Source organism: Ailuropoda melanoleuca, chromosome 5 (assembly GCF_002007445.2).
Source record: "Ailuropoda melanoleuca isolate Jingjing chromosome 5, ASM200744v2, whole genome shotgun sequence".
NCBI lineage: Eukaryota > Metazoa > Chordata > Mammalia > Carnivora > Ursidae > Ailuropoda > Ailuropoda melanoleuca.
This window is the reverse complement of record NC_048222.1, coordinates 1085519-1112642: the sequence shown is the minus strand read 5'-3', so window position 1 is coordinate 1112642 and position 27124 is coordinate 1085519. Positions and strand designations below refer to the sequence as shown.

The following is a 27124-nucleotide window of genomic DNA, read 5'->3' as shown; positions in this document are numbered from 1 at the left end:
GGCGACCGAGACTTTTCCAAAGTCCGCTGCTTTTACTTAGTCACCAGAAATAAGTAATTCTTGAAGTGGAATTTTAGAATTCATTTAAACCCTGCAACCTGCCCAGTAAATATTTCCAGGGATGGAGTTTGGGAATATATATTATAAAGCCCCAATATGATGCTGATGATAAACTAGGTTAGACATAAATTTTAATTTGCATAATATCTTATGTCTACCCTCCAAATCATCTTTCCTCCTTCTTTCCAAGTTGGTCACATGTAATTAAAATCCAACAAAACTATGATAAATACTCTAGTATTGTGGACTGACTGAAGTTATGCCCAAATAAAATCATATGATTATCTTTTTTCTCATTGGTATTTTGTGTAATTGTCATTTTTATCACAGAATTGAGCCGACGGAGTGCCAAAATACAATACTTTTTGTCTTCTGATATCCTTAAATTTCACTGTCTGGAGAAGACAGAGCCATTACCCTAAACACAGCCTATGATATTTAAATTATTTGAGCTCTGCTTTGTTTCACAATCAGTGGTATTAAAATGATCTGGACAGATTTTTGTTGTTGTTGTTTAATATAGATTCCCAAGTACCAACCACTGAAGCTCTCATTTTAGTAAGTCTGGAAATATTTGTGTTGAATAAGTGTCTTGTAGGGGCACCTGGGTGGCTCAGTCGGTTAGAATCTTCCTTCAGCTCAGGTTGTGATCCCAGGGTCCTGGGATTGAGCTCTGCATCAGGCTCCCTGCTCAGCAGGGAGCTTGCTTCTCCCTTTCCTACTCCCCCCACCCCTGCTTTTTCTCTCTGTCAAATAAATAAATAAAATCTTTAAAAAAAAAAAAAAGAAAAAATGTCGTGTAGTTTTAACATGGATTTAAGTTTGAAAACAAACAATCCATTCCAGATCCTTTCATTGACAGATTAGGAAACTGAGGCGTGGTGAAACATATTTATAATCAAAGAGATCATGAATAGTGGAGCTAAAATTTTTTATTATTATATTACATATTTTTATTATTATATTATGAAGTATAGTTGACATAAAATGTTATATTAGTTTCAGGTGTACAACATAAGGAAGGATTCAGCAATTCTGTACATTAGTCAGTGCTCTCACCGTAAGTGCAGTCACCACACAACGTTATTAAAATATTACTGACTATGCTCCCTCTGCTGTACTTTCCATTTTCGTGACTTATTTATTTTATGACTGGAAGCGTGTACCTCTTGATCCCCTCACCTATCTCACCCGTGCCCCACGCCCCTCCCCTCTGGCAGCCACCAGTTGACTGTGTTTATGAGTCTGTTTCTGGTTTGTTTGCTCATTTGTTTTGTTTTTTAGATTCCACATTCAAGTTAAATCATATAGTATGTGTCTTTCTCTGATTTATTTCACTTAGCATAATACCATCTAGGTCCATCCATGTTGTTGCAAATGGCAAGATCTCATTCTTTTTTAAGTCATGGGAGTGAAAGGTACAGCTTAGGAAATACAGTCAAGGATATCATAATAACATTGTATGGTGACAGATGGCAGCTGCACTTGTGAGCACAGCATAACGTATAGATAAATTGAATCACTATGTTGTACGTCTGAAACTAATGTAACACATATGTCAACTATACTTACATTTAAAAAATATTTTTAGGGGCGCCTGGGTTGCTCAGTCATTAAGCATCTGCCTTCGGCTCAGGTCATGATCCCAGGGTCCTGGGATCGAGCCCCACATCGGGCTCCCTGCTCGGCGGGCAGCCTGCTTCTCTCTCTCCCACTCCCCCTGCTTGTGTTCCCTCTCTCCCTGACTTTCTCTCTGTCAAATAAATAAAATCTTAAAATTTTTCTTTCTTAAAAAAGATCTCATTTTTTTTATGGCTGAGAAATACGGTAGAGCTAAGATTTTAACATATGTGTCTGAATTTATCAGGATGAGTGTAAATGTCCTCACGTTTTGAGTACAAATTTTATTGAAGGGATTGTTAAAAGTCACAATACTGAAAACGGATATGGAAGCCATGTATGTGCCCCCACACATACTTGGATCTTTATACACACACAAGCCTTATGGGGGTTGTGCAAAGTTCCAAGGTATTAATTTTCACTTAGAAATAAATTCAAGGGGAGCCTGGGTGGCTTTGTCAGTTGAGCGTTTGACTCTTGGTTTTGGCTCAGATCATGACCGCAGGGTGGCGGGCTAGAGCCCCGGGACCAGGCTCGGGGCTCGGCGGGGGTCTGCAGAGGTTCTCCCTGTCCCTCTGCCTCTGCTCCTCCCCCCACTAGTCCTCTTTCCCTAAAATAAATAAATGAATAAAATCTTAAAAAAAAAAAAAAGAAATTCAAAAGTATCTTCTCACTCTGAGGCACCTTAAGAATAAGGGTCTTCTCCTGGCAAGACTTTTAAGTAGCTACTTGAGGGGCGCCAGGGCGGCTCAGCGGGTAAGCGTCTGCCTTCAGCTTAATAGATCCCAGAGACCTGGGATCAAGCCCCACATCAGGCTCCTCCACTTTGAGCCTGCTTCTTCCTCTCCCACTCCCCCTGCTTGTGTTCCCTCTCTCGCTGGCTGTCTCTCTCTCTGTCAAATTAATAAATAAAATCTTTAAAAAAAAACAAATAGCTACTTTATCAATTAAAAATTTCAAGTAGACGTTGCTAGACGGCTTTGGAGCAAGGCATAAGATAAAAGTTAACCAAATAATTGTATTGTGTTGTTTTCTTTTTATTGGAGAGGTTTATTTATATCTCTTTTCCTAAAAAGCGTATTAAGCACGATTATGGGCTAGATACCACATTACGTAGTATCCTTTTGTATCCGTGCAGAAAAGTAGTAAAGGTCATTCAAAAGAATGCAAGGAGAGGTTTCCTGGAGTAAAGCCAGGTAGGACAACTTTACTTTCAACTCAGAAGGTGTTTCCATCACTGGGGACCTTCACTTCCCTGTCCACAGTCACTCCTTCAGACAGTTCACATTGCTTCATTTTTCTGTCCTATGCCAATAATCCACAAATCAGAATTCCATACTAAAAACTGATTCCAAACACCAGCCATTATATTTCCAATTATCTTCTGGCCAAAATCATATCTATATGATGAACAAATTTAACTTTCATAAATCAAACTCAACCTTTGTTAAGCAAAATATTTTTGTCTCAATTCATGTTCTTCCTCCAACAGAAAGAATGTTTACAAAGATTGAAAACATTAGTGACATCCTTGGCTTCTATCTCTGCCTTCATTTGAAATCCTCAGCAATCAAAATCGTTCAGGTCTTAATAAATATTTGCTGATTGAATGAATTAAAAATTAGTTCATTTCCTGTATTTTTCTTATAAAAATGATCATGTAGGGGCACCTGGGTGGCCCAGTCAGTTAAGCGTCTGCCTTCAGCTCAGGTTCTGATCCCCCGGTCCTGGGATAAGGCTCCACATCAGGCTCCCTGATCAGCGGGGAGTCTGCTTCTTCCTCTGCCCCTCCCCCACCCCCACTTGTACTTGCTCGGCTCTCTCTCTCTCTCTCAAAAATAAATAAATAAAGTCTTTAAAAAAAAGAAAATGATCATGTACTGTGCAAATAATAAGACATGTATCTCTTTCTAGAAATCCCTCTATACCTACTTGGCCCACAAAAGTAGGAGAATTCTGATAAGAGATCATCACAAAAAGCTGGGGCCTCAAAAGGCTTTGGGGAAGGGTGTGTAAGAAATGCACCCGTGGTGCAGAATACAGAGGAGAAACCTGCTGCTCTTGACTCGGGACAATAACTGACTGGCTGGTGGGTGAGGAGAAGGCTTTATCCTGAAAATTTATAACGTCAAGCATCCCAGTGTGTGTATTTGCAGCCAAAATCCACACTGTGGTCTGAGAAAACTCGAGAATTGTAGGTGATCTGCTCTTTATCTCAGGATGCTTTTATAACTTTCTCTGTCTCTGATGGCCTTTTAAAAATAATTCTCTTGGTTTTTTATTGAGATATAATTGGCATAACATTATATTATATTATATTAGTTTCAGGTGTACAAAATAATGATTTGATGTTTGTATACACTGCAAAATGATCACCACACTAAATCTAGTTACCATCCATCACTGTACATCGTTAATAAATTATTTTTGTGATGAGAAATTTTTAAATTTACTGATTTAGCAACTTTCACATATGCAATTCAGTATTATTAAGTATTGTCACCATGCTGTACATGACACTCTCATGACATTTATTTTATAACTGAAGTTTATACCTTTGACCCCTTTCACCCATGACGCTCACCCCCCATCCTCCCCACCTGGCAACCATCGACCTGTTAAATCTGTTCTCCGTATCTATGAGCTCATTTTTGTTTGTTTTTAGGTTCTGCATATAAGTGAGATCATACAGTATTTGTCTTTTTTTCTCTGTCTGACTTATTTCACTTAGCATAATACCCTGTAAGTTCATCTGTGTTGTTGCTGATGGCAAGATTTCCTGTTTTATGGCTCAGTAATATTCCATTGTATATACATACCACATCTTCTTTATCCATTCACCCGTCAATGGACACACCTGTTAGACTGGCTGTTATCAAAAAGACAAGAGACAACAAGTGGTGGCCAAGATGTGGAAAAAGGAAACCCTTGTGCCCTGTTGGTGGGGATATAAATTGGTGCAGACACTACGGAAAATAGTACGGAGGTTCCTCAAAAAAATAAAAATGGAACTACCTTATGATTCAGCAATCCCATTTTTTGGGTATTTATACAAAGGAAATGACTTATTATCTCAAAGAAATATCCATACTCTCATGTTCATAACAGTATTATTCACAGTCCCAAGTATGGAAACAGCATAAGTATTCACCAATAGATGAATGCATAAAGAAATTGTATGGAGTGCCTGGGTGGCTCAGTCAGTTAAGCAACTGACTCTTGGTTTCAGCTTGAGTCATCATCTCAGGGCCGTGGGATCGAGCCCCGTGTCGGGCTCCCCACTTGGTGAGGGGTCTGCTTGAGATTCTTTCTCTCCCTCTCCCTGTGGCCCTCCCCACCTCTAAAATAAATAAATAAATCTTTAAAAAAAAGAAAGCATGATTATATATATGTAGCACGATGTCTATCATTGATAACATTGTATTGTATAATTGAAATTTGTTAAGAGAATAGAACTTAAATGTTCTCTCACACACAAAAAGATAAATACGTGAGATGACGGGTGTGTTGATTAACTCAATGGGGAAATCCTTTCACCAGGTGTGTATAACATCATGTCATACACTTTACAAATCTGAGTTTTGTCAATTATACCTCAATAAAGCTGAGGTGGGAAAGGACTGCATTGGAAGACCTGAAACTGATGTTTTTACTAACAAACAGTGGATGTAGTCCCCATGTTTAAGAATCATTAGAACAAAAATTTATATATTGGGGATGTGAAATTTTTTGTATGATAAAAACCACTCATTCAGGGGCACGTGGGTGGCTCAATCAATTAAGCATCTGTCTTCGGCTCAGGTCATGATCCCAGGGTCCTGGGATCGAGTCCCGTGTTGGGCTCCTTGCTCAGGGGGAGCCTGCTTCTCCCTCTGCCAATCCCCCCCATTTGTGTGTGCTCTCTCTCTCTCAAATAAATAAATAAAATCTTTTTAAAAACCCCACTCATTCAAATATAACATTAAAAAAAAAACCATGATTCTTGAGCAAAGTCTTGAATTAGTAATGGAATATGATGTATGGGAAAATAGGACAAGATAAAACCTTTCAAATGAAGCAAAATAATAGAATAATAAATGCATAATAGAATGCTGGCCCCAAACTGGAAAGGTGTATCAAGTGATTAATGCATTGTGGATTTGTTCCCACAACTACAGGGTCCATAGAATAAACACAGCTTTATATATTAAAGGTGTGCTTTTTATTTAATCTTATAGACAGTGGTTGCCAAGACTATTTTTAAGCAAGGAATGATGTGGTTGTGTCAGTTTTAGGAAAAATAATTCAGATAATGCTGTAGGAGCTTAGAGTTGGTGTGGTTGGAGGGTCTCTTAGGAGATTAATTAAATGGTTTGGGCAAGGGTAAAAAGATCTGAACTAACACATTGATAACAAATCAAAATGTGTGCTGGACAGTGACTGTATTCTAAAAGTATGACAGAGAGGATCAACAAGGCATAGGTTCAGTGTACGGACAAAAACAGAGGGAAGAATCAGGAATAATTCAGGGGATTCTCACTGAGGTTGTTGAGGGTTTGGTATTGAGATTTTGAAAATCTGACATGCAGAACAGCAGCTGCTTTCTGACCATGATACATCAGATTGTAAAACCATGGAAATTTTAGAGTTCACAAATAATCCCTGTGTATATAGCCAAGATTTCATTTGCTTTAGTATGGAACTCAAGAAGGGGTCTAAATTGTGGATATGGATTGGAGATTTATCTTATAGACAGATGCTAGTTCACTCCATGGAAATGACAAAGTATCTCAGGAACAGTGTGGAGAGAGGAGAGCGAAGGATAGAATCCTGGCAAATCAAAGCATTGAAGTTTGTGCCCAATGAGAAAGAACTGAGAATCAAGGGCCCAAGAAATAATAGCGAAACAGAGAGAAGCCGATGGATAGCATGATTTCATGAAGGAGGGAAATATCATCGATGCCATTTTATACCAAGTAAGAGGACGGTGAGCTCATATACTTTGTGTAATGGAAGAATATTAAAGATTTTACAGAAAGCAGCTCCCCAGAGTGGTAGGGGAAGATGGCAAAAGAGCATTTAGAAGTATTGATGGGAGAAGAAAAAATATGGATACTCCACGTCCAGTCAAAAAGATGAAATTAACGAAGAGGTTAGCTAGAAGACAGGGGGGCAGGAGGAGAGTTTCATTCTGATTTTATTTTTCTAATAGGATAGAGGAGCATACTTTTAGACAATGAACAAACAGATAATAGGGTATAAGATTAAAGATACCTGAGTAATAAGTTCCGAAAAAAGTTGGAAGGTAATAGACTTTATTGCACCATTGGAAAGTAATTTTCTTTAGTGAGTTGGTAACAAAGAAAGATTATAACTAACGTGAGGTGGGGAAAGGCACAGAAATTTTTTCATTTAAGTAGGAAATGATGACGGTTCTGAAAATAAGGATGGAGAATCTAAAGACTAGCCCTGGAGATGTAATGTACAGCATGAGAACTATACGTAATAATACTATATTGTATACTTGGAAATTGCTGAGAGAATACTTCCTAAAAGTTCTCCTCACAAGAAGAAAAAAAGGTAACTATGTGCGGCATAGATGTTAACCAGACTTACTGTGGTGATCATTTCACTGTATATACAAGAATTGAATCACTACGTTGTATGCCTAAAACTAGCACGATGTTATAATGACAATTGTATTTCAATTTAGAAAGGGGATATGAAGACTAGCAAAAACTATTGTAACCAATACTATGAAATAAGATTGGTAAATGGAAGTTAAGTAGAGACAATAGTTTCATCCCTATCAGTTTGGCAGGAAGAGATCGACTACCTGTTGATGTCACCTCTCCAGGGCCTTCCTCTTTGGCTGCCCCTGGGGAGCCAAACTCTGAGAACTTCAACTGAGGTTAATGAGTTACACGGGGCAGGACACTTCTGGGACCACTAAAAACAAACTCACGCTCAGTCCCTAAAGCATGTACTTTGACTTTGGTGACTTATAAAAATATCCCTCGGATGTAATGTTAGCCCTTTTATTCATGGGCAGTTTCCACAGAATCATAGATTCCAGCTTGTGTTTAGCTGCAGACTCAGTTGTCTGCTCCAATCTATCCTTCTTCTTATGCTTCCAAACACTGAAATGAGTGGACAATCTTCATGGGTAAACCCTGGGGATGAGACAACTGGCTAACATTAGTTGTAAAGAGAACTGGTACTGCCTTTAACAGAGTTTGAGTGAGGAGCAATTTTGACTTCCCTTGCCTTTCAGATTCACCATTTTCAAGGATTATTCTCTCCAAGGTTGGCATATTTTAAATGCATGAATCTGGGTTTATTCTAAAGATTCTGTTCTGTTTTGTCCCCTAACACTGTTCTACAATTCCATGACCACACACCACTTGGCAATCGCTGAGTGTGTTAGCGTTCACGGGGGACAAGCAGCCATGAGATGTCATCTGCAGACATTCACTTTGCCCTCAATACGTCAATCTCTTTGAGTCATAGAAGCGTACTGATCCTTCAAAGGCCATCTTGCTTCTTCCAAGAGGTAGTTGGAGATCTGTAATCTTTGTTATTCTTCCTTGGAAGAATGACACCCATTCAAATGTTTCTAAGAGGAGCTGGGATTGTTCCCTCTGCTCCTGATTCCTTAGACCCGGAAGGTGGTGGTGTTACCTGCCGAAGTGTCTGTGGGTGAGTTTGGTATTTCCTTCCAGTAACTTCTAGATGAAAGAGAAATCAAGTCCAGATTAACTGAACACCACTTCACGAGAGAAGTGAAAGAATGTCAGTATTTTCTCTTCCAGCTCAAACCAAATGTAGGAGCTAGGTCTTACAAGTGTGCAAGCTGTGTTTGTGTTTCAGATCTGTAAGTGTAACGAACAGGTGTACAGAGAAAAGCCTTCATTGAATATTCTTGCCACATACGGGGATCTGTTTTCCTATTGCTGTAGGATTCTGCACTATGACCAGGAGAGCAAGAGAAATTGAAACAAGAGAGAGTTAACACCTGCGTCTTGGTCTTCCTACCGCATGCAGGCATCTATTTATGCTAAAGATCTGTTGTAATTTGACGGGCAAAACTTCATTATACTATTGATATTGGGTTGAATTGTGTCCCTTTGTAGCCTCCTCCCCAACCCCCAAAAAGTATGTTGACGTCCTAACCCCCAGGTCAGGTTAGTGGGACTTTAGGTGAAACCAGGCTCTTTACATCTGTGCTCAAGGTAGGATGAGAGTACACTCAGTGGGCTGCCTAGTCCGATAAGACTGGTAGTTTGTCGTAGAAGAGGCGACAGGCAAGGGACAGCGCCACGTGCCTACGGAGGCAGTCGACGACACGCTGCAGCTGCAAGTCAAGGAACCCCCAGAACTGCCGGCAAACAAAGCTCCAGAAGCTATGAAGGTCCAGGGGTGTATTCTCCCTACCGGCTTCATAACTCTGCCGAGATCTTCGTTCTGGATTTCTGTGCCCCTGAGCTACAGACAGTGCGTCTGGTTCTCCTGAGTCACCTAGTCTGTGGCACTCTGTTATGGGAGACGAGGAAAATAATGCCACGTATTAGAAGTTACATTACAATGCCCAAGTCCACTTAATTCTTTTCTAGTTACAATGGATTTTACATGTTTCCTTTCAGAATATCTGCTTTCTTGGTTCCGATCACGTTCTGTGCATCACTGAGAAGAACTGAATCATTGAAAATCGTGTTCTTGGCTGAGTAATGAGATATGTCTGTGATCTCTGAGAAAGAACAGCCAATTTGAAAACCCTGTAAGAGCTTTCGACTGGGCACCATGATGGACGGGCGGAGCCCTTCTCCGACCCTTAAAGCACAGGGAGAAGAGGGGAGAAGCAGAGGCAAGTCCCAACAACATGTGACAAAACAGATTCTGATATTGCCCGTTGTCTGATTCTGCATATTTTGGACCAGGCCTGATAATGTGGAAGATACAGAAATTAAGAACCACAGTGTCGCTAAAGAACGTGCAAGGACTCTTGGGTGCTTCCTCGAAACAGGACACTGGATCTATTGAAACGTAAACCAACGAGGAGCTAAATGCACTATGTCTTTTATTTCTTATTAAAAGCTAGTACCATCATCTCATTTATTTGGGAGGAGAGAAGACCAGGCAGGAGGGGTGGGGAGCAGCCTTCAGAATCTCAAGGCTTATCAGTGGTAGATTTGTACCTACAACCCAACTATTCTGATTCGCACTTGGTGCATTCTGAAAGTTATTTTCCCAAATTAATTTTACCCTTTGTCAACACAGTAACAACAGTCACCAAAACAATCACTGAAAGGATTTAGGAATAAGAGGAAAAGGGGACCAAGAATCCAATAGCAAAGGAGAACAGAGAGCAGCCGAATATCTTCTTGCCTGGTCATAGATTTTGCTGATAGAAAAGTGACATTTACAAAAGATAGACAGAATCCCGCAAAGTTCCAGACAACACCACTTTTTAAACAAATTCTACAGTTTGAATAGTCAAGGCTATCTATTATCCATTGCTCAAGGTTGCCTTTGCTGTGCTGTTTTCCCTGAAGTTCTGTTGCCTCTAGACTCGCTTTCAATAAACTGTTAAGGTCTTAATCTTCCATATTCTCATTTATTCAAAAAAGATTTTTTGTGACTCTGCTGCATGCCAGGCTCTTTCCCAGGCTATGGTGATATTATGAGATATCACTCTTGTTTAGGTTGTATTCACTATTAAACTTGGATCACGGGGTGTGGGGAAGGGAGGGAGGTTATTTCTAAGAACAAGTCCAATATTGTAATAGAAAACAAAATGATTTCTGTAAGGTTGGCATTCATGGAAGTACAGAATGTGATGTTGAAAAAATATTTTGTTCCATTACATTGAAAAAAATTTTTTTTGGTTTTATTTAGATTTATTTATTTACTGTAGGAAGGGAGCATGAGGAAAGGGTAGGGGAGGGAGAGAGAAAATGCTGAAGGAGACGCCCCACTGAGGGTGCAGCCCTTGGCACGGGGCTCAATCCCAGAACCCTGAGACCATGACCTAAGCCAAAATCAACAGTTGGCCACTTAATCGACTGAGCCACCCAGGCACCCTACACTGAAAAAATTTTTAAAGGAGTTGTAATGTAAGACAAAAGGAAAGACTAAATACTGGATTGGTGATTGCCCGAGATTTTACTGAAATTGGTATCAGTAACGATTACTCAGGATTAGTCCTCCTGCAGCATGAAGATTGGACACGATGAATTCTTCAATCATTTCCAATAGCACTTCCCCAACCACTAACCATGATTTCAGGCTCCGTTCCCAAATGCCTCATTAGAGTATGCATTAAAATCTGTTGTTTCCCTGGAATAAAACTGGCAATGGGAAATTTTACTATCTATGCATTTTCAGAAAACATTTTATCTCTACGCAAAACGGAAGTAGGGGAACCAGTGTGATATATTTTGATTCTTGTTAGAGAACAAAGAGAGGGATGGGGGCACTGTGAATATGCAACCTATTCAGAACAATTAGATTTAATTTTTGGAGAAACTACAGTTACCTTCGGAATTCTTGCCATCATGAATAGCCAGTGTCCCCAGTGGCAAAGAGCTCATGTCTCAGAGGCCATGTGCACCCGTGTGCATCTCCCTGGGAAATGACGGAACCTCCTTCACGCTCACTTCCCTCATCTGTTCAGCAGAGATCATGAACATGCCAACCTCAGAGACTCCCTGGGAGAAAATGCACAGACCTTTTGGGCAGTGCCTGAAACACGGAAGACACTTCTGTCCAGTGGCCATTTGTCACCCCCTTTTTCACCAACAAGGAAGACACTGTGCAAACCTCTCCGGCTCCCAACCAGACTCTAGCCGCCGGCTCTAGGAGAACAGAGGTGGACGGGACATGCACTAGAACACAATGGAGTCCCCCTTCTTGCGCAGGTGGAGCGCAGGGGAGAGAGCTAACGACAGCACCTTCTCAGGACTCCTCCTCCTGGGCTTCTCCAACAGGCCTCAGCTGGAGACGCCTCTCTTTGTGGTCATCCTGATCGTCTAGTTCTTGAGCTTTCTCGGCAACGGCACGATTATACTTCTGTCTCGGATGGACCCTCGCCTGCACACCCCCATGTATTTCTTCCTCTCCAACCTCTCTTTCATGGACCTTTGTCTGACCACCTGCACCATCCCCCAGACGCTGGCCAACCTCCAGGGGCGGGACAAGACCATCAGCTACGGTGGCTGCGTGACCCAGCTCCTCATCGCCCTGGGGCTGGGGGGCGTGGAGTGTGTGCTCCTGGCCGTCATGGCCTATGACCGCTACGCGGCGGTGTGCCGCCCCCTGCACTACCTGGCCGTGGAGCCCCCGCAGCTCTGCCTGTGGCTGGTGCTGACGGCTTGGCTCACGGGCTTCGGCAATTTGGCGCTGCAGACGGCCCTGACCATGACGCTGCCGCTGTGCGGGAGACACCGGGCGGACCATTTCTTCTGCGAAATGCCGGCGATGCGGAAGCTGGCCTCCGCCAACACCTCCGTCAGCGAGGCTGAGCTCTTCACGGTCAGCGTCTTCTTCCTCGTGGTGCCGCTGTCGCTCATCTTAGTGTCCTACGGCCACATCGCGCGGGCCATCCTGACGATCACGTCGGCCCGGGGGAGGCGCAAGGCCTTCGGCACGTGCGGCGCACCTGACGGTGGTGGTCGTCTTCTTCGGCACGCTCATCTCCATGCACCTCCAGCCCCCCTCCAGTTACTCGCAGGATGTGAGCAAAAGCATCGCGCTCTTGTACACTCTGGTGACCCCTGCTGAATCCCCTCGTCTACACTCTGCGGAACAAGGAGGTCAAGGGGGCACTGAGGAGACTGCTGCGGGCAAGCGCGGCCTCGCGAGGGAGCTGAAGCGGGGCTTGCGGGGCTGAGCGCTGGGGCTCGGGGCACTGCTGGGCGACGCGAAGCCAGCTTTCACACACTTCAGCAGGTCCTCGGAAAGCACCTGCTGTGCACGAGGCCCTGTTCTAGGGACTTGAGATCTCTCCGCAATCCAAACACACACCCTGTCCCCATGGAGCTGAACCTTCTAGAGGGGAGAATATGGGTTTGAAGATGATGTGAAAATAAACTATGAAATACCATGTCTTGGAATCCTTCACAAGAATGAGAGTACACAAATTCTAAGTACAAACAACATGAATGATTCTCACAAACGCAACGTTGAGTGAAAGAAACCAGAATCTAAATGGTTACTACTGTTCAAATCTAATTATCCCCGATGTACTCTTTATTCATGTAAAACACAAAACCAGGCCCAAGGAAACCACAGGTATTGGAAGTCAGAATAATGGATTCTCGGGGGAGTCGTGATTGGAAGGGGAAATGGGGGAGGGGAATTCCGGGGTTCTGCTTATATTCTAATTCTGGATCTGGATGCTATTTATAGAAGGTACACAATGTGTGAAAATTCATCAAACTTGACAGTGACGTTACTTCCACGCTCTGTCTGCCTGTTGTACATCAAATCATTTACTTTTAAAACGTTTGAAATAAGCTAGCTATGAACATATACTGTGATACTAAATACATTAAGATTTGGGTTCCTTTCACACCCCATCCGGCTTTATATTCCACATGATCTATGTGACTTCATTCCAGTGTACTGAGCTAGTAGAATTCAAACCGTTTTGGATACCCGCGATATGGAGCCAACGAGAATGCACTTTACCTGGCTTTCCTTTGAAGACCTCAATCAAAGATCATTGTACAGTGAGTTCTGGTCTCGTCTTCCTTTCAGGTGGATTCACTATTGTTTTTCTGGTCTCTAATTCATATATTTCCGTTCTGATCTTTGTTCTTTCCTTCCTTCTGCTAACGTTGAGCTTCGTTTTTTACTAGTTCTTAAAGGAGTAAAGTTAGGTTATTTATTTGTTTGTTTGTTTTAAAGAAGTTAACTGTATTTTTTTATTATTAATTTGTTGGCTTCAAAATCAGTCAACTATAGAAAATCTACAGAGAATGTATTGCATTCTAGAGCCTACCTAGGGCCCATCAGAAAATTCTCTTGTCTTAATTTTTATAAACACTAGCTGATAATCTGGCTTTCACACTAGTGAAAGGGTCTGAATTAGTTGACAATTGTCAGATTTATTTGAGAATTCTTTTGCTAATGTAGGCTTTTAATGTGGTAAACTTTCCCCTTTGATTGCTTTTGCAGCATCCCATAAATTTTAGTAAGTAGTGTTTGTATTTTCAGTTTTTCAGGGTATTTCTTGATTTCCCTTCGATGTCCTCTTTGACCCATTGTTTTTGTTGTAGGTGGTGTTATTTAATTTTTCCTGTGTAGAAATGTTTCAGCTTTCCTTTTATTAGGATTTTTAGTCTCATACCATTGTGATCAAAAGAAGATACTTACATGAATTCGATCTTCTTAAATTGCTAAGACTTGTTTTGTAAATTCTCGTGGACAAGGTTCCTGGCGTGCTTGATAAGAATGTGTATTCTGCTGCTGTTGGATGAAATGGTCCATAGATCTCTGTTAAATGTTTTAGTCTAAAATATGGCAAAAGCAGTATCGTTTGTCCCCAGGAGCTCTTGAGTGGGGCGAGATTCTATCAGTAGCAGATATTCCCACCACCTCCACATAAGTGATTTTTTTTCTTTTCAGTGTCACCTGTGGGAAGAAAGTGTCACTACATACAGTTGGGCACATTTGTACATATTTCAGAAAACATTGGAAATACATCATTTGCAAGCCTGTCATCTCTAAGTAGGAGACTCTACAGGAAATATATTTTCTTCTACTCTTCATCTTCACGGAAGGGTTAAGAGATTGACCTCCAAGAGATTGCAGGTGGAGTCTGTGCTCTGTGCGCGTGCAGATCTGTGTGTGATAACGTATTAATGTATATGTTACTCCAATCTACGCGCAAGCCACACTGTAACATGCTACGGTGGCGTATGAGCAGAGACATTCTTTGGGATGTATAGAATGGTCTTTCCAAGAAGAGCAGTGAAACCTCAGAGAGGTTGATTTCATGCTAAATATGACACATCGTGAGCCAACATGCTCCATTTAAATACATTAAAACACAGTTCTCATTTCCATAGAAAAATTAATAAACTTTTCCAAAAGGAATCTTGCAAACCTGCTTCAATGTTTTGAAATGCTTTAAGTGGGGACTTAAAAATATATGGAAATCACTCTTTGTGACCTGCTATCACAGACGGGCAGGGGGAGGGAGGCTCCTGAGAAAGGCTTTGACAACTGATCGTGGCATCCCGTCGATCACGACGATTCCAAGTAACGCAATCATTAGAAATGTCCAGGATGCTTCACTGAGACTAAAGACACAGGTAGAAAAGCTGAACAACTTCATTCTCAGAAGAGGTTAAAGCTATCCTCAGAAATGGTTACTTAATTAGAAGAACTTAGCATTCTTATAGCCCTCATAGATTTAATTCCGTTCACAATGTGTAAAATAAATCCAGCCAATAATGTAATTCAAGAAATCAAATTTTTATACACAGACGGGGAAAAAATACTGAAAGCAGCAAGGGGAAAAAAGTCCATAACCTACAAGGGAAGACAGGCAGATCAGGTTCGCAGCAAGTCTGTCCACAGAAACATGGCAGGCCAGAAAGAAGCGGAAGGAAATAGTCAATGTGCTGAATGGGAAAAATATGGCCAAATTTATTCTTTATCCAGCAAAGCTGTCATTCAGAATAGAGGCGAGATAAAAAGAGTTTCCGAGAAAACAAAAACTAAAGGAGTTGGTGGCCACTAAATTAGCCCTGCAAGAAATTTTAAGGGGGACTCTTCGAGTGGAGAAACAAAAAAAGACCAAAAACAACAACGACTAGAAAGGACCAGAGAACATCACCAGAATCACCAACTCTACAGGTAACACAATGGCATCAAATTCGTATCTTTCAATAATTACTCTGAATACATTAATGGACTAAATGCTCCAATCCAAAGACAAAGGGTATCAGAATGGATTAAAAAGCAAGATCCATCTATATGTAGCCTACAAGACACTCATCTTACACCTGAAGACACCTGTGGATTGAAAGTGAGGGGATAGAGGACCATCTATCATGTTAATGGACATCAAAAGAAAGCTGGAGTAGCCATCCTTATAACAGACAAACCAGAGTTTAAAACAAAGACTTAATAGATAACAAAGGGTGCTATATTATAATTAAGGTGTCTATCCATCAAGAAGATCTAACCACTGTAAATATTTATGTTCCCAATTTGGGAGCACCCAAGAATATTAATCAATTAATAATAAGCATAAAGAAACTCATTGATAATAATACAATAAGAGGAGGGGACTTTAACACCCCACTCACAGCAATGGACAGATCGTCTAAGCAGAAGATCAACAAGGAAACAAGGGCTTTAGATGACATGCTGGACCAGACGACATCACAGACATATTCAGAACATTTCATCCTAAAGCAGCAGAGCACACATTATTTTCGAGCGCACGTGGAACATTCTCCAGGGTAGATCGCATCCTGGGTCACAAATCAGCCCTCCACAAGTACAAAAAGATTGAGGTCATACCATGCTTACTTTCAGACCACAGCACAATGAAGCTTGAAGTCAACCACAAGAAAAAATCTGGAAAGACCACAAATACATGGAGGTTAAAGACTGTCCACTGCAAAATGAACGCATTAGCCAGGAAATTAAAGAAGAAATTTAAAAATACATGGAAGCAAATGAAAAGGAAAACAGGATGGTTCAAAACGTGTGGGATGCCTCAAAGGCGGTCCTAAGAGGGAAGTATATAGCAGTGCAGGCCTTCGTCAAGAAACATGAGAAGTCTCAAATAACAACCTAAGCTCACACCAAAGGGGGTTGGAAAAAGAACCCCAAAAATGCCTAAACCCAGCAGGAGAAGGGAAGTAATAAAGGTTAGAGCAGATAAAAGATATAGAAACAAAAAGAAAACAGCAGAACGAATCAAGGACACTTAGAGCTGGTTCTTTTAAAAAAAATTTTTTTTAAATTTAAATTCAATCAGTTAACATATAATGTATTATTAGTTTCAGAGGGAGAGGTCAGTGATTCATCAGTTGTGTATAATGCCCAGTGCTCGTTACATCTGGTGCCCTTCTTAATGCCCGTCCCCCAGTTACCTCATCCCCTCATCCCCTCCCCTTCAGCAACCCTCAGTATAATTAAGAGTCTCTCATGGTTAGTCTCCCTCTCTGATTTCATCTTGTTTTATTTTTCCTCTCTTCCCCATGATCCTCTGTTTTGTTTCTTAAATTCCACATATCAGTGAGATCATATGATAATTGCCTTTGTCTGATTGACTTATTTAGCTTAGCATAACACCCCCTAGTTGAACCCACGTCATTGCAAATGGCAAGATTTCATTGTTTTGATGGCTGAGTAATATTCCATTGTATATATATACCACCTCTTCTTTATTCAGTCATCTGTCAATGGATATCTGGGCTCTTTCCATAGTTTTTCGATTGTGGACACTGCCTGTAAACATTGGGGTGCATGTTTATAGGGTCACTACATTTGTACCTTTGGGGTAAATACTAGTAGTGCAATTGCTGGGTCATAGGGTAGCTCTATTTTCAACTTTTTGAGGAACCTCCATCCTGTTTTCCAGAGTGGCTGCACCTGTTTGCACTCCCACCAAGAGTGGAAGAGGGTTCCCCTTTCTTCACATCCTCAGCAGCATCTGTCATTTCCTGACTTGTTAATTTCAGCCTTTCGGACCAGTGTGAGGTGGCATCTCATTGTGGTTTTGATTTACATTTTTCCGATGCTGAGTGATGATGTATCTTTTCATATGCCTATTAAACATCTGCACATCTTCTTTGGAAAAATATCTGTTTTTTTTTAACTAGATTATTTGTTTTCAGAGTATTGAGTTTGAGAAGTTCTTTCTAGATTTTGGATACTAACCCTTTATCTGATATGTCAGTTGCAACTATCTTCTCCCATTCCATGGGTTGCCTTTTAGTTTTTGTTGACTGTTTCCTTCCCTGTGCAGAAGCTTTTTATCTTGATGGAGCCCTGACAGTGTAGGTTGTTTTTGTGTCCCTTGCCCAAGGAGACATGTCTAGTAAGAAGTTGCTCTGGCCCAGGTCACAGAGGTTGCTGCCTGTGTTCTCCTCTACGATTTTGATGGGTTCCTGTCTCACATTTAGGTCGTTCATCCATTTTGAATTTGTTTTTGTGTTTGAGGTAAGAAAGTGGTCCAGTTTCACTATTCTGCATGTTGTTGTCCAATTTTCCCAACACCATTTGTTGAAGAGATTGTCTTTTTTCCATTGAATAGTCTTTCCTGCTTTGTTGAATATTAGTTGACCATATAGTTGTGCGTCCATTTCTGGGTCTCCTATTGTGTTCCATTGATGTATGTGTCTGTTTTTGTGCTGCATTTTTGTGTGTGTGTCAACATTTCATGATGACTACAGCTTTGTAATATAACTTGAAGTCTGGAATTGTGATGCTTTGCTTTTCTTTTTCAAGATTGCTTAGACTATTCAGGGTCCTTTGTGGTTCCATACAAATTTTAGGATTGTTTGTTCCAGCTCTGTGAAAAATTCTGGTGGTATTTTGATAAGGATTGCATTAAATGTATAGATTGCTTTTGGTAATTTAGACATTTTAACAACGTTTGTTCTTCCAATCCATGACCGTGGAATGTTCTCCCATTTCTTTCTGTCATCTTCAGCTTCCTTCCTGTTTTATCATTTTCAGAGTACAGGTTAGGTTCATACTTAGGGACCCTATGGTTTTTGGTGCAATTGTTAATGGGATTGATTCCTTCATTTCTATTTCTGCTGCTCCATTAGTTTTGTATAGAAATGTAACAGATTTCTGTACATGGGTTTTATATCCTGGGACTTTACTGAATTCACGTATTAGTTCCAGCAACTTTTTGGTGGAGTCTTTTGTGTTTTCTTTTTCTTTTTTTTTAGTTTTTTTTTATTTGAGAAAGAAAGAACATAAGCAGAGGGGAGGGGCAGAGGGACAGGGAGAAGCAGAGTCCCCACTAAGCAGGGAGCCTGATGCAGGGCTCAATCCCAGGATCCCAAGATCATGACTTGAGCCAAACGCAGACGTTCAACGGATGGAACCACTTAGGGGCCCCTCGGGCTTTCTATATAGAATATCATGTCGTCCACAAATGCTTGAAAGTTTGACTTCTTTCTTGCCAGTTTGGATACCTTTTATTTCTGCTGGTGGTCTGATTGCTGTGGCTAGGACAACCAGTACTACATTAAATAACAGCGATGAGAGTGGACATTCCTGTCTTGTTCCTGACCATGTAGAGGGAAAGCTCTGTATTTTCCCATTGAAGATTTTATTAGATGTAGGTCTTTCCTATATGGCCGTTATTATGTGGAGTATGTTCCCTCTAACCCTACATTGTTGAGGGATTTTATTATGAGTGGATGTTATGCATTGTCATATGTTTTTTCTGCATCAATTGAGAGGATCATATGGTATGTAACCTTTCCTTTATTAATGTGGTGTATCGCATTGATTGATTTGAGAATATTGAACAACTCTTGGAGCCCAGGTATAAATCTCACTTGATTATGGTGAATGATCCTTTTAATGCATTGTTGGATTCCCTTTGCTGGTGTTTTGTTGAGAATTTTTGCATCGATGCTCATCAGGGATAGTACCCTGTGGTTCTCTTTTTTATTGGAGTCTTTTTTTCCCTGTTTATTTTTTAAATTTTATTTAAATTCAATTAATTAACATATAATATATTATTAGTTTTAGAGGTAGAATTCAGTGATTCATCAGTTACATATAACACCCAGTGCTCATTACATTGAGTGCCCTCCTTAATGCCCACCACCCAGTTACCCCATCCCCCCACCGCCTCCCCTCCAGCAGCCCACAGTTTCTTTCCTATAGTTAAGAGTCTCTTATGGTTTGTTTCCCTCTCTGTGGTTTCGTCTTATTTTATTTTTCCTTCCCTTCCCCAATGATCCTCTGTTCTATTTCTTAATTCCACGATTGCACTACTAGGTATTTACTCAAAGGATACAAACATAGTGATCAGAAGGGGCACCTGCACCCCAATGTTTACTGGAGTCTTTATTTGGTTTTGGTATCAGACTAATGCTGGCCTCATAGAATGAATTCAGAGTTTTCCTTCCACCTCCATTTTTTGGAATAGTTTGAATAGAAGAGGTATTAACTCTTCTTCAAATGTCTGGTAGAATTCCCCAAAGAAGCCATCTGGCCCTGGACTTTTGTTTTTTTGGGAGATTTTTGATTGAAGATTCAGTTTATTTGCTAGTTATCAGTCTATCCAAGTTTTCTATTTCAGTTTCAGTCTTGATAGTTAATATGTTTCTGGAATTTACCCATTTCCTCCAGGTTGTCCAGTTTGTAGGCATATAGTTTTTCATGATATTCTCTTAGAGTTGTTCTTATTTCTGTGGTGTCTCTTGTTATTTCTCCTCTCTCATTGATGATTTTATTTATTTGGGCCCTTTCTCTTTTCTTTGTGATAAGTACCACTTGAGGTTTATAATTTTTTTCCCTAAGAATCAACTTCTGTTTCATTGACCAGTTCTACTGGTTTCTGTTTGCTTGTTTTTGTTTTTGTTTAGTTTCTATATAATTTATTTCTGCTCTAATCTCTACTATAGCCCTTCTTCTGCTGGCTTTAGATAGGCTTCGCTTGTTGTTCTTTTTCCAGCTCCTTTAGGTGTAAGGTTGGGTTGTTTATTTGAGACTTTCTTGTTTCAGGAGTTATGACTGTGTTGCCATAAATGTCCCCCTCCGGGCCACTTTTGTTGCATCCCAATGGCTTTGAACTGTCATGTTTCATTTTCATTTCTTTCCATGTATTTTTTATTTCTTCTTTGATTTCCTGGTTGACCCATTCATTCTTTAGTAGGATGTTCTTTTCCCTCCATGGATTTGTGGTTTTCCAGTTTTTTTTCTTACAGTTGACTTCAAGTTTCATAACATCGTGGTTAGAAAATACACATGATGTGAACTCTCAGTCTCTTTGTACTTGTTGAAGGCTGATTTGTGACCTAGTAGGTGAACTATTCTGGGCAATGCCCCATGTACACCTGAAAAGAATGTGTACTGGGGGACCCGGGTGGCTCAGTGAGTTAAGCATCTGACTCTTGATTTCAGCTCAGGTCATGTACCAGGGTCGTAAGATCCGCCCCCCCCCCCCGCCGGCCCTGCACGCAGCACAGAGTCCGCTTGAGATTCTCTCCCTCTTCTTTTGCCCCTACCCTGCTTGCTCTCTCTCAAATAAATAAATAAAAATCTTAAAAAAAAAAAAAAAAGGAAAAGAAGTGTATTCCACTGCTTTAGGATAAAATGTCTGAATACATCTGTTAAGTTCATCTGGTTTACTGTGTCATTCAAAGTCATTGTTTCCTTGAAGATTTTCTACTCAGATAATCTGTGTATTGATGTATATAGAGTGTTAAAGTCCCCTACTGTTATTGTATTGCTATCAACGAGTTCCTTAATTTATTATTCATTATTTTATGTATTTGGATGCTCCCATGTTGGGGGCATAGTTACAATTTTTGGATCTTCTTGCTGAATATCCCCTGTATTATGATATACTGCCCTTCCTCATCTCTTGTTATAGTCTTTGGATTAAATTCTAGGTTGTCCTATATAAGTATTGCTACTCTGGCTTTCTTTTGACATCCACTTGCATGATAAATGTTCCTCCGTCCCCTCACTTTCAATCTGCAGGTGTCTTTAGGTCTCTTATGTGTCTCTTCTAGGCAGAATATGGATGGATCTTGTGTTTTTATCCATTACGATACCCTATGTCTTTTGCTTGGAGTGGTTAGTCCAATTACATTTAGAGTAACTTTTCACAGACAGGTATTTAGTGCCATTTTAGTACTCGTTTTGTCATTATTTCTGGAGATTTTCTCTGATCCTTTCTTGTATTTGTCACTTTTATTCTTTCCTTTTCATTCAAAGTGTCCCCTTTACTATTTCTTGCAGAGCTGCTTCAGTTGTCACAAGCTCTTTTAGCTCTTGCTTGTCTGGGAAACTCTTGATTTCTCCTATTCTGAACGGTGCCCTTCCTGGATCGTCTTTTTGGCTGTAGTTGTTTCCCATTCAGCACGTGGAAGAGATCATGCCACTCCCTTCTGGCTTGCCAAGTGTCTGTGGAGAGATCTGCTCCTTCCATGCTCGTATTCATTGCATCAGGCCTGTTTCCAATCTCAGTTATGGTATTTTTCTTTTCTGACTGATCTTATTAAACTCTTTTATCCCTGCAGTAAAGGCCTCCCAGAAGTCTTCCAATTTTTCTCAATCCCAGTGGGTATCCTAAGGATTGTTGCTTTAAATTCTCCATCAGGAGTGTTACTTCTATCAATTTCGTTTAGATCTCTGGCCATGACTTTGTCTTGTTCTTTCATCTGGGATGAATTCCTCCATCTTGGCATTTTATCTAAGTCTCTACCTTCTTCTGGGTGCAAGAAAAGTCTCTTTGTTTCTCACTTTGGAGAGAAATGGCTGCATGAAGAAGAGGGTATGTAGTGCCCAGTGTCTGTCACTCGAGTGAGTGTGTGTGGGCTGTGCTGCGTGCACTCTGCTGCTGTGGTTTGGCTGTTCCAGCCTTCAGCTGGGTCATCTGCAGGGGCTCTCCTTGGCTGGATGTGGACAGCGTTTGGTCCCCGCTTGAATGTGACAAGTTTTAATGAGATGTGCTCTCCTCTGCTTGTGAAATGGGACCTGACACTACTCCCACTAGCACTAAAGCCCTGAAGAACACTCTGGCAGGGGATGTGGTTTACACGGGGATTTCTGTTTGTCTTCTGGGGAAGGGCCTGCCACACTGGGATGGAGGGGGCCTGCCTGAGAAACACAGCACCACCAGAGCACAGGGGTGTGGGACTTGGTGTCAGCAGGTTAGGCAGCCCATGTCCTCACTGTGCTGCTCACTGCAAGTGGCTCTGTGTCAATACGGATGAGGGGTGTAGGAAAATGGCACCAGACACCACCTTTGTCCCCAGAGAGCAGTCTTCATGCCCACTGCCTCTCAAGAAAGCCCTCTGAGAAGAGCAAATAATCCCACCCGTACATGTCCCAGGACTTTTTGTTTTTTAAAGATTTATTTATTGATTTTAGAGAAAGACAGAAGGAAAGAATGGGGGAGGGGCAGAGGCAGAGGGAGGGTCTTAAGCAGACTCTACACTGAGCACAGAGCCCAACTCAGGAGTCTGTCTCACAGCTCTGAGATCATGACCTAAGCCGAAATCAAGAGTCTGACGTTCAACGGACTGCACCTCACAGGACTTTTCCAGATGGCTGTTTACATGCTATCTACCCCCAGGGGTGTTAGCCTGTCTTCTCTCCAGGATCAGGGCAGCCCCCTCAGGGCTCGAGGCCAGCCAAGCCCACCCACCTTTCAAACTCCAGGCTTGAAGCCCCACTGGCTGCAAGAACTCACAAAATCACACCCTCTCTTTTTCCTTTTCCCAATAAATGGCTTTGGGGAAATGTTCTCCTTGTGCATTCCCCTGTGTGCCTCTCTCTTTCTCTCTCTGTCTCTCTCTCTCTCTCTCGCTTCTGTGACCTTGGCTCCCTCTCTTCCTCAGCCATCATGATCCCTTTCTTCCCAAACCATGTCTCCAAGAGGCTTCTTCTCTCCCTTTAGTTGTGGCGTTTGTTCTGGCAGTCCTCAGGCAGATTTCTGGTGTATTTAGGATGATTTGATAGTGATCTCATTGTGTTTTATGGACAAGACCAGCCTAGGGTCCTCTTACTCAGCCACTATTTTACCTTCCTCTAAACTGTTTTTCTTTTTTTAAATAGTCTCCGGGCCCTGTGTGGAGCCCAACGCAGGGCCCTAACTCATGACCTTGATCAAGACCTGAGCCAAAACCAAAAGTCAGATGCTTAATTGACTGAACCACCCATGCGCCCCTAATTTTTAATTCATATTTACAAACTAGAATGAACTTTACCTAACTTTCTTTGAAGACCTCAGTCAAAGATCATTCATACACAAAGTTCTGGTCTCTTCTTCATTCCAGATTGATTCTGCTATTGTTTTTCTGGACTCTATTTCATTTATTTCTGCTCCAATCTTTGTCATTTTCTTCTTCTGCTAATTTTGAGCTTAGTTTTTTCTTTTCAGTTCCTTGAAGAGTAAACATGGGTTATTTATTTGAGGGTTTTCTTTCTTAATGTAGGCTTTTATTGCAGTAAACTTTCCCCATACAATTGCTTTTGCAGCATCTCATATTTTGATAAGTAGTGTTGATATTTTTATTTTTTCAAAGTATTTCTTGACTTCCCTTTGATGTCTTCTTTCACCCATTGGTTTTGGGGGAGTATGTTGCTTAATTTCTACATATTTGTGCCCTCCTTAATACCCATCACCTGGTTACCCCATCCCCCCACACCACTCCCAACTGTAACCTTCAGTTTGTTTCCCAGAGTCCAGAGTCTCCCATGGTTTGTCTCCCTCTCTGATTTCTTCCCGTTCAGTTTTCCCTCCCTTCCCCTGTGGTCCTCTACGCTATTCCTTATGTTGCACGTATGAGTGAAACCGTATGATAATTCTCTTTTCCCTGCTTGACTTATTTCACTTAGCATAATCTCCTCCAGTTCCATCCATGTCGATGCAATTGGGTTTTCATCCATTCTGGTGGCTGAGTAATATTCCATTGTATATATGAACCACATCTTCTTTATCCATTCATCTGTTGAAGTGTATCCTGGCTCCTTCCACAGTTTGGCTATTGCGGACATTGTTGCTATGAACATTAGGGTGCATGTGCCCCTTTTTTCACTACATCTGTATCTTTGGGGGGAATACCCAGTAATGCAATTGGTGGGTCATAGGGTAGCTCTATTTTTAATGTCTTTTTTTTTTAAAGATTTTATTTATTTATTCGACAGAGATAGAGACAGCCAGGGAGAGAGGGAACACAAGCAGGGGGAGTGGGAGAGGAAGAAGCAGGCTCATAGCGAAGGAGCCTGATGTGGGGTTTGATCCCATAACGCCAGGATCACGCCCTGAGCCAAAGGCAGACACTTAACCGCTGTGCCACCCAGGCGCCCCGACTATTTTTAATGTCTTGAGGAACCTCCATACTGTTTTCCAGAGTGGCTTTACCAGCTTGCATTCCCACCAACGGTGTAAGACGGTTCTCCTTTCTCCACATCCTTGCCAACATTTATTGTTTCCTGTCATGTTAATTCTGTTATTCTAACTGGTGTAAGGTGGTATCTCATTGTGGTTTTGTTTTGTATTTCCCTGATGGCTAATGATGTTGAACATTTTTTTCATGTGTCTGTTGGTTATTTTTATGTCTCCTTTGGAGAAGTGTCACATTTTCTGCTCATTTCTTGAACATTTTCTGGTCATTTCTTGACTGGATTATTTGTTTTTTGAGTGTTCAGTTCAAGAATTTCTTTATAGATCTTGGATACCGCCCTTTATTTCTAATGTCATTTGCAAAAATCTTCTGCTGTTCCGTGGGTTGCCTCTTTGTTTTGTTGTTGACTGTTTCCTTTGCTGCGCAGGAGTTTTTATCTTGATGAAGTCCCAAAATTTCATTTTTGCTTTTGTTTCCCTTGTCTTTAGAGATGTGTCTTACAAGAAGTCGCTGTGGCCAATGTTGAAGAAGTTACTGCATGTGTTCTCCTCCAGGATTTTGATGGATTCCTGTCTCATATCGAGGTCTTTCATCCATTTTGAGTTTATCTTTGTGTATGATGTAAGAGAATAGTCCAGTTTCATTCTTTTGCATGTTCTGTCCCATTTTCCCAGCACCTTTTATTGAAGAAACTGTCTTTTTTTTTCCATTGGATATTCTTTCCTGCTTTGTCGAACATTCGTTGACCATAGAGTTGAGGGTCAATTTCTGGACTCTCTATTCTGTCCCATTGATCCATGTGTCTGTGTCCATGTCAAAACCATGCTGTCTTGATGATCACAGCTTTGTAATAGAGCTTGAAGTCAGGTAACGTGATGCCCTCAGCTTTGCTTTTCTTTTTCAACACTCCCCCAGTGATTCAGGGAATGTTCCATACAAATTTAAGATTGTTTTTTCCACCTCTGTGAAAAATGTTGGTGGTATTTTGATTGGGATGGCATTGAAAGTGTAGATTGCCCTGGGCAGCATAGGCATTTTCACAATGTTTATTCTTCCAATCCATGAACATGGAATATTTTCCCGTCTTTTTGTGTCTTCCTCAATTACTTTCATAAGTGTTCTATAGTTTCTAGAGTATAGAACCTTTACCTCTTTCATTAGGTTTATTCCTAGGTATCTTATGGTTTTGATGCTATTGTAAATGGAATCAATTCATCAATTTCTCTTTCTTCAGTCTTCTGTCAGTCCAGGACCTGCAGGCATTAGCTCAGGCTGTTGACGGGGGTTGTGAATTCAGAGTCCCGCCCCTGCAGCCCTACTTGCACCTCACAACATAGGACAAACCCATTGGTTATAACAGCGAATGGCCCAATAGCTGCTGGATACAGTCCAACTTTTCAATCCTTCCTTTTCCTCTGGGGACAGCTGACCTTGGCACTGAGTGTTCTCTGTCTGAATCCCTGCCCCATAGTTCTGGGAGCAGCATCCCTAATTCTTGTCATTACCTAGCCACTAATTAAAAGAATTACATGCTGGCTTCAATTAGCCTTGGGGTTGATTTTTAATTGGGGAGCATTACTTGCATGGTCAGCTACCAAGGGCTTCTATGATCCATCTCCTTGCCTCCTTCTTTATTTTCTGGAATTATGTGGACCTTATATATGATACTGTCTACACCCACCAGGACAAAAGACATGATGCTCTGATTGATCTCTAGTCCACAGGCGCTGCGGTTCCAGGAAAACATCAACTGTTTGTTCAGTGGCTCTGGTGTGGTGACACCAGCGATGCTGAGACTGGTGGGAGTGAACGGTGGTCAGACCACCCCCTAGTCCACTGCTCTGGCAGCTGTAGGAGCCCAACTAGCATGCCAGATTTACTCTTCAGACATCCACAGACCTGAGGATTGTTGGGATAAATTTACCCAACAGTAGGACTAATAGTTTTATTAGGGATTGCCCTGGGGAATTTGTAGAAAGAAAAGAAGACAGCAGAAGCAAAGAAAAGTATAGATAGTAGAATAGGAAATTAACAAATGAAGCTGATGTAGGAATCTTAACAACAAACTTTTACAAAACCCTCGGGCCTTGTTACCATGTAATTAGATTTGAATAAGCTGTCTTGCAATGTGTTAAAGAATTAACCATCAGATGATGAAGATGTAGACCATATTTGCCTGGATTTCATTCAAGTATTTATTAGCAAAATCCTTCCCCTGTGTCAGAAACCAAGAACTCCAGGAATTAAGTGACCTCCATATTGAAGTTGATGCATTCTTCTGTTCATTATGATTCCCATCTGCACTTATGGGAACGGTATGAGTTTTGGCACTTTAGAAGACACCTGATTGAAGGGGTGCCTGGCTGGCTCAGCTTGTAGAGCATCTGACT

General features: G+C 41.2%; 2 pseudogenes; both read left to right on the top strand.

Moving 5' to 3' along the window:
* The first annotated feature begins 11553 nt into the window (after positions 1-11553).
* LOC117802248 lies at positions 11554-12527 on the top strand (annotated as a pseudogene).
* Positions 12528-13321: 794 nt separating this feature from the next.
* On the top strand, positions 13322-26766 carry LOC105235041 (annotated as a pseudogene).
* The last annotated feature ends 358 nt before the right edge of the window (positions 26767-27124 follow it).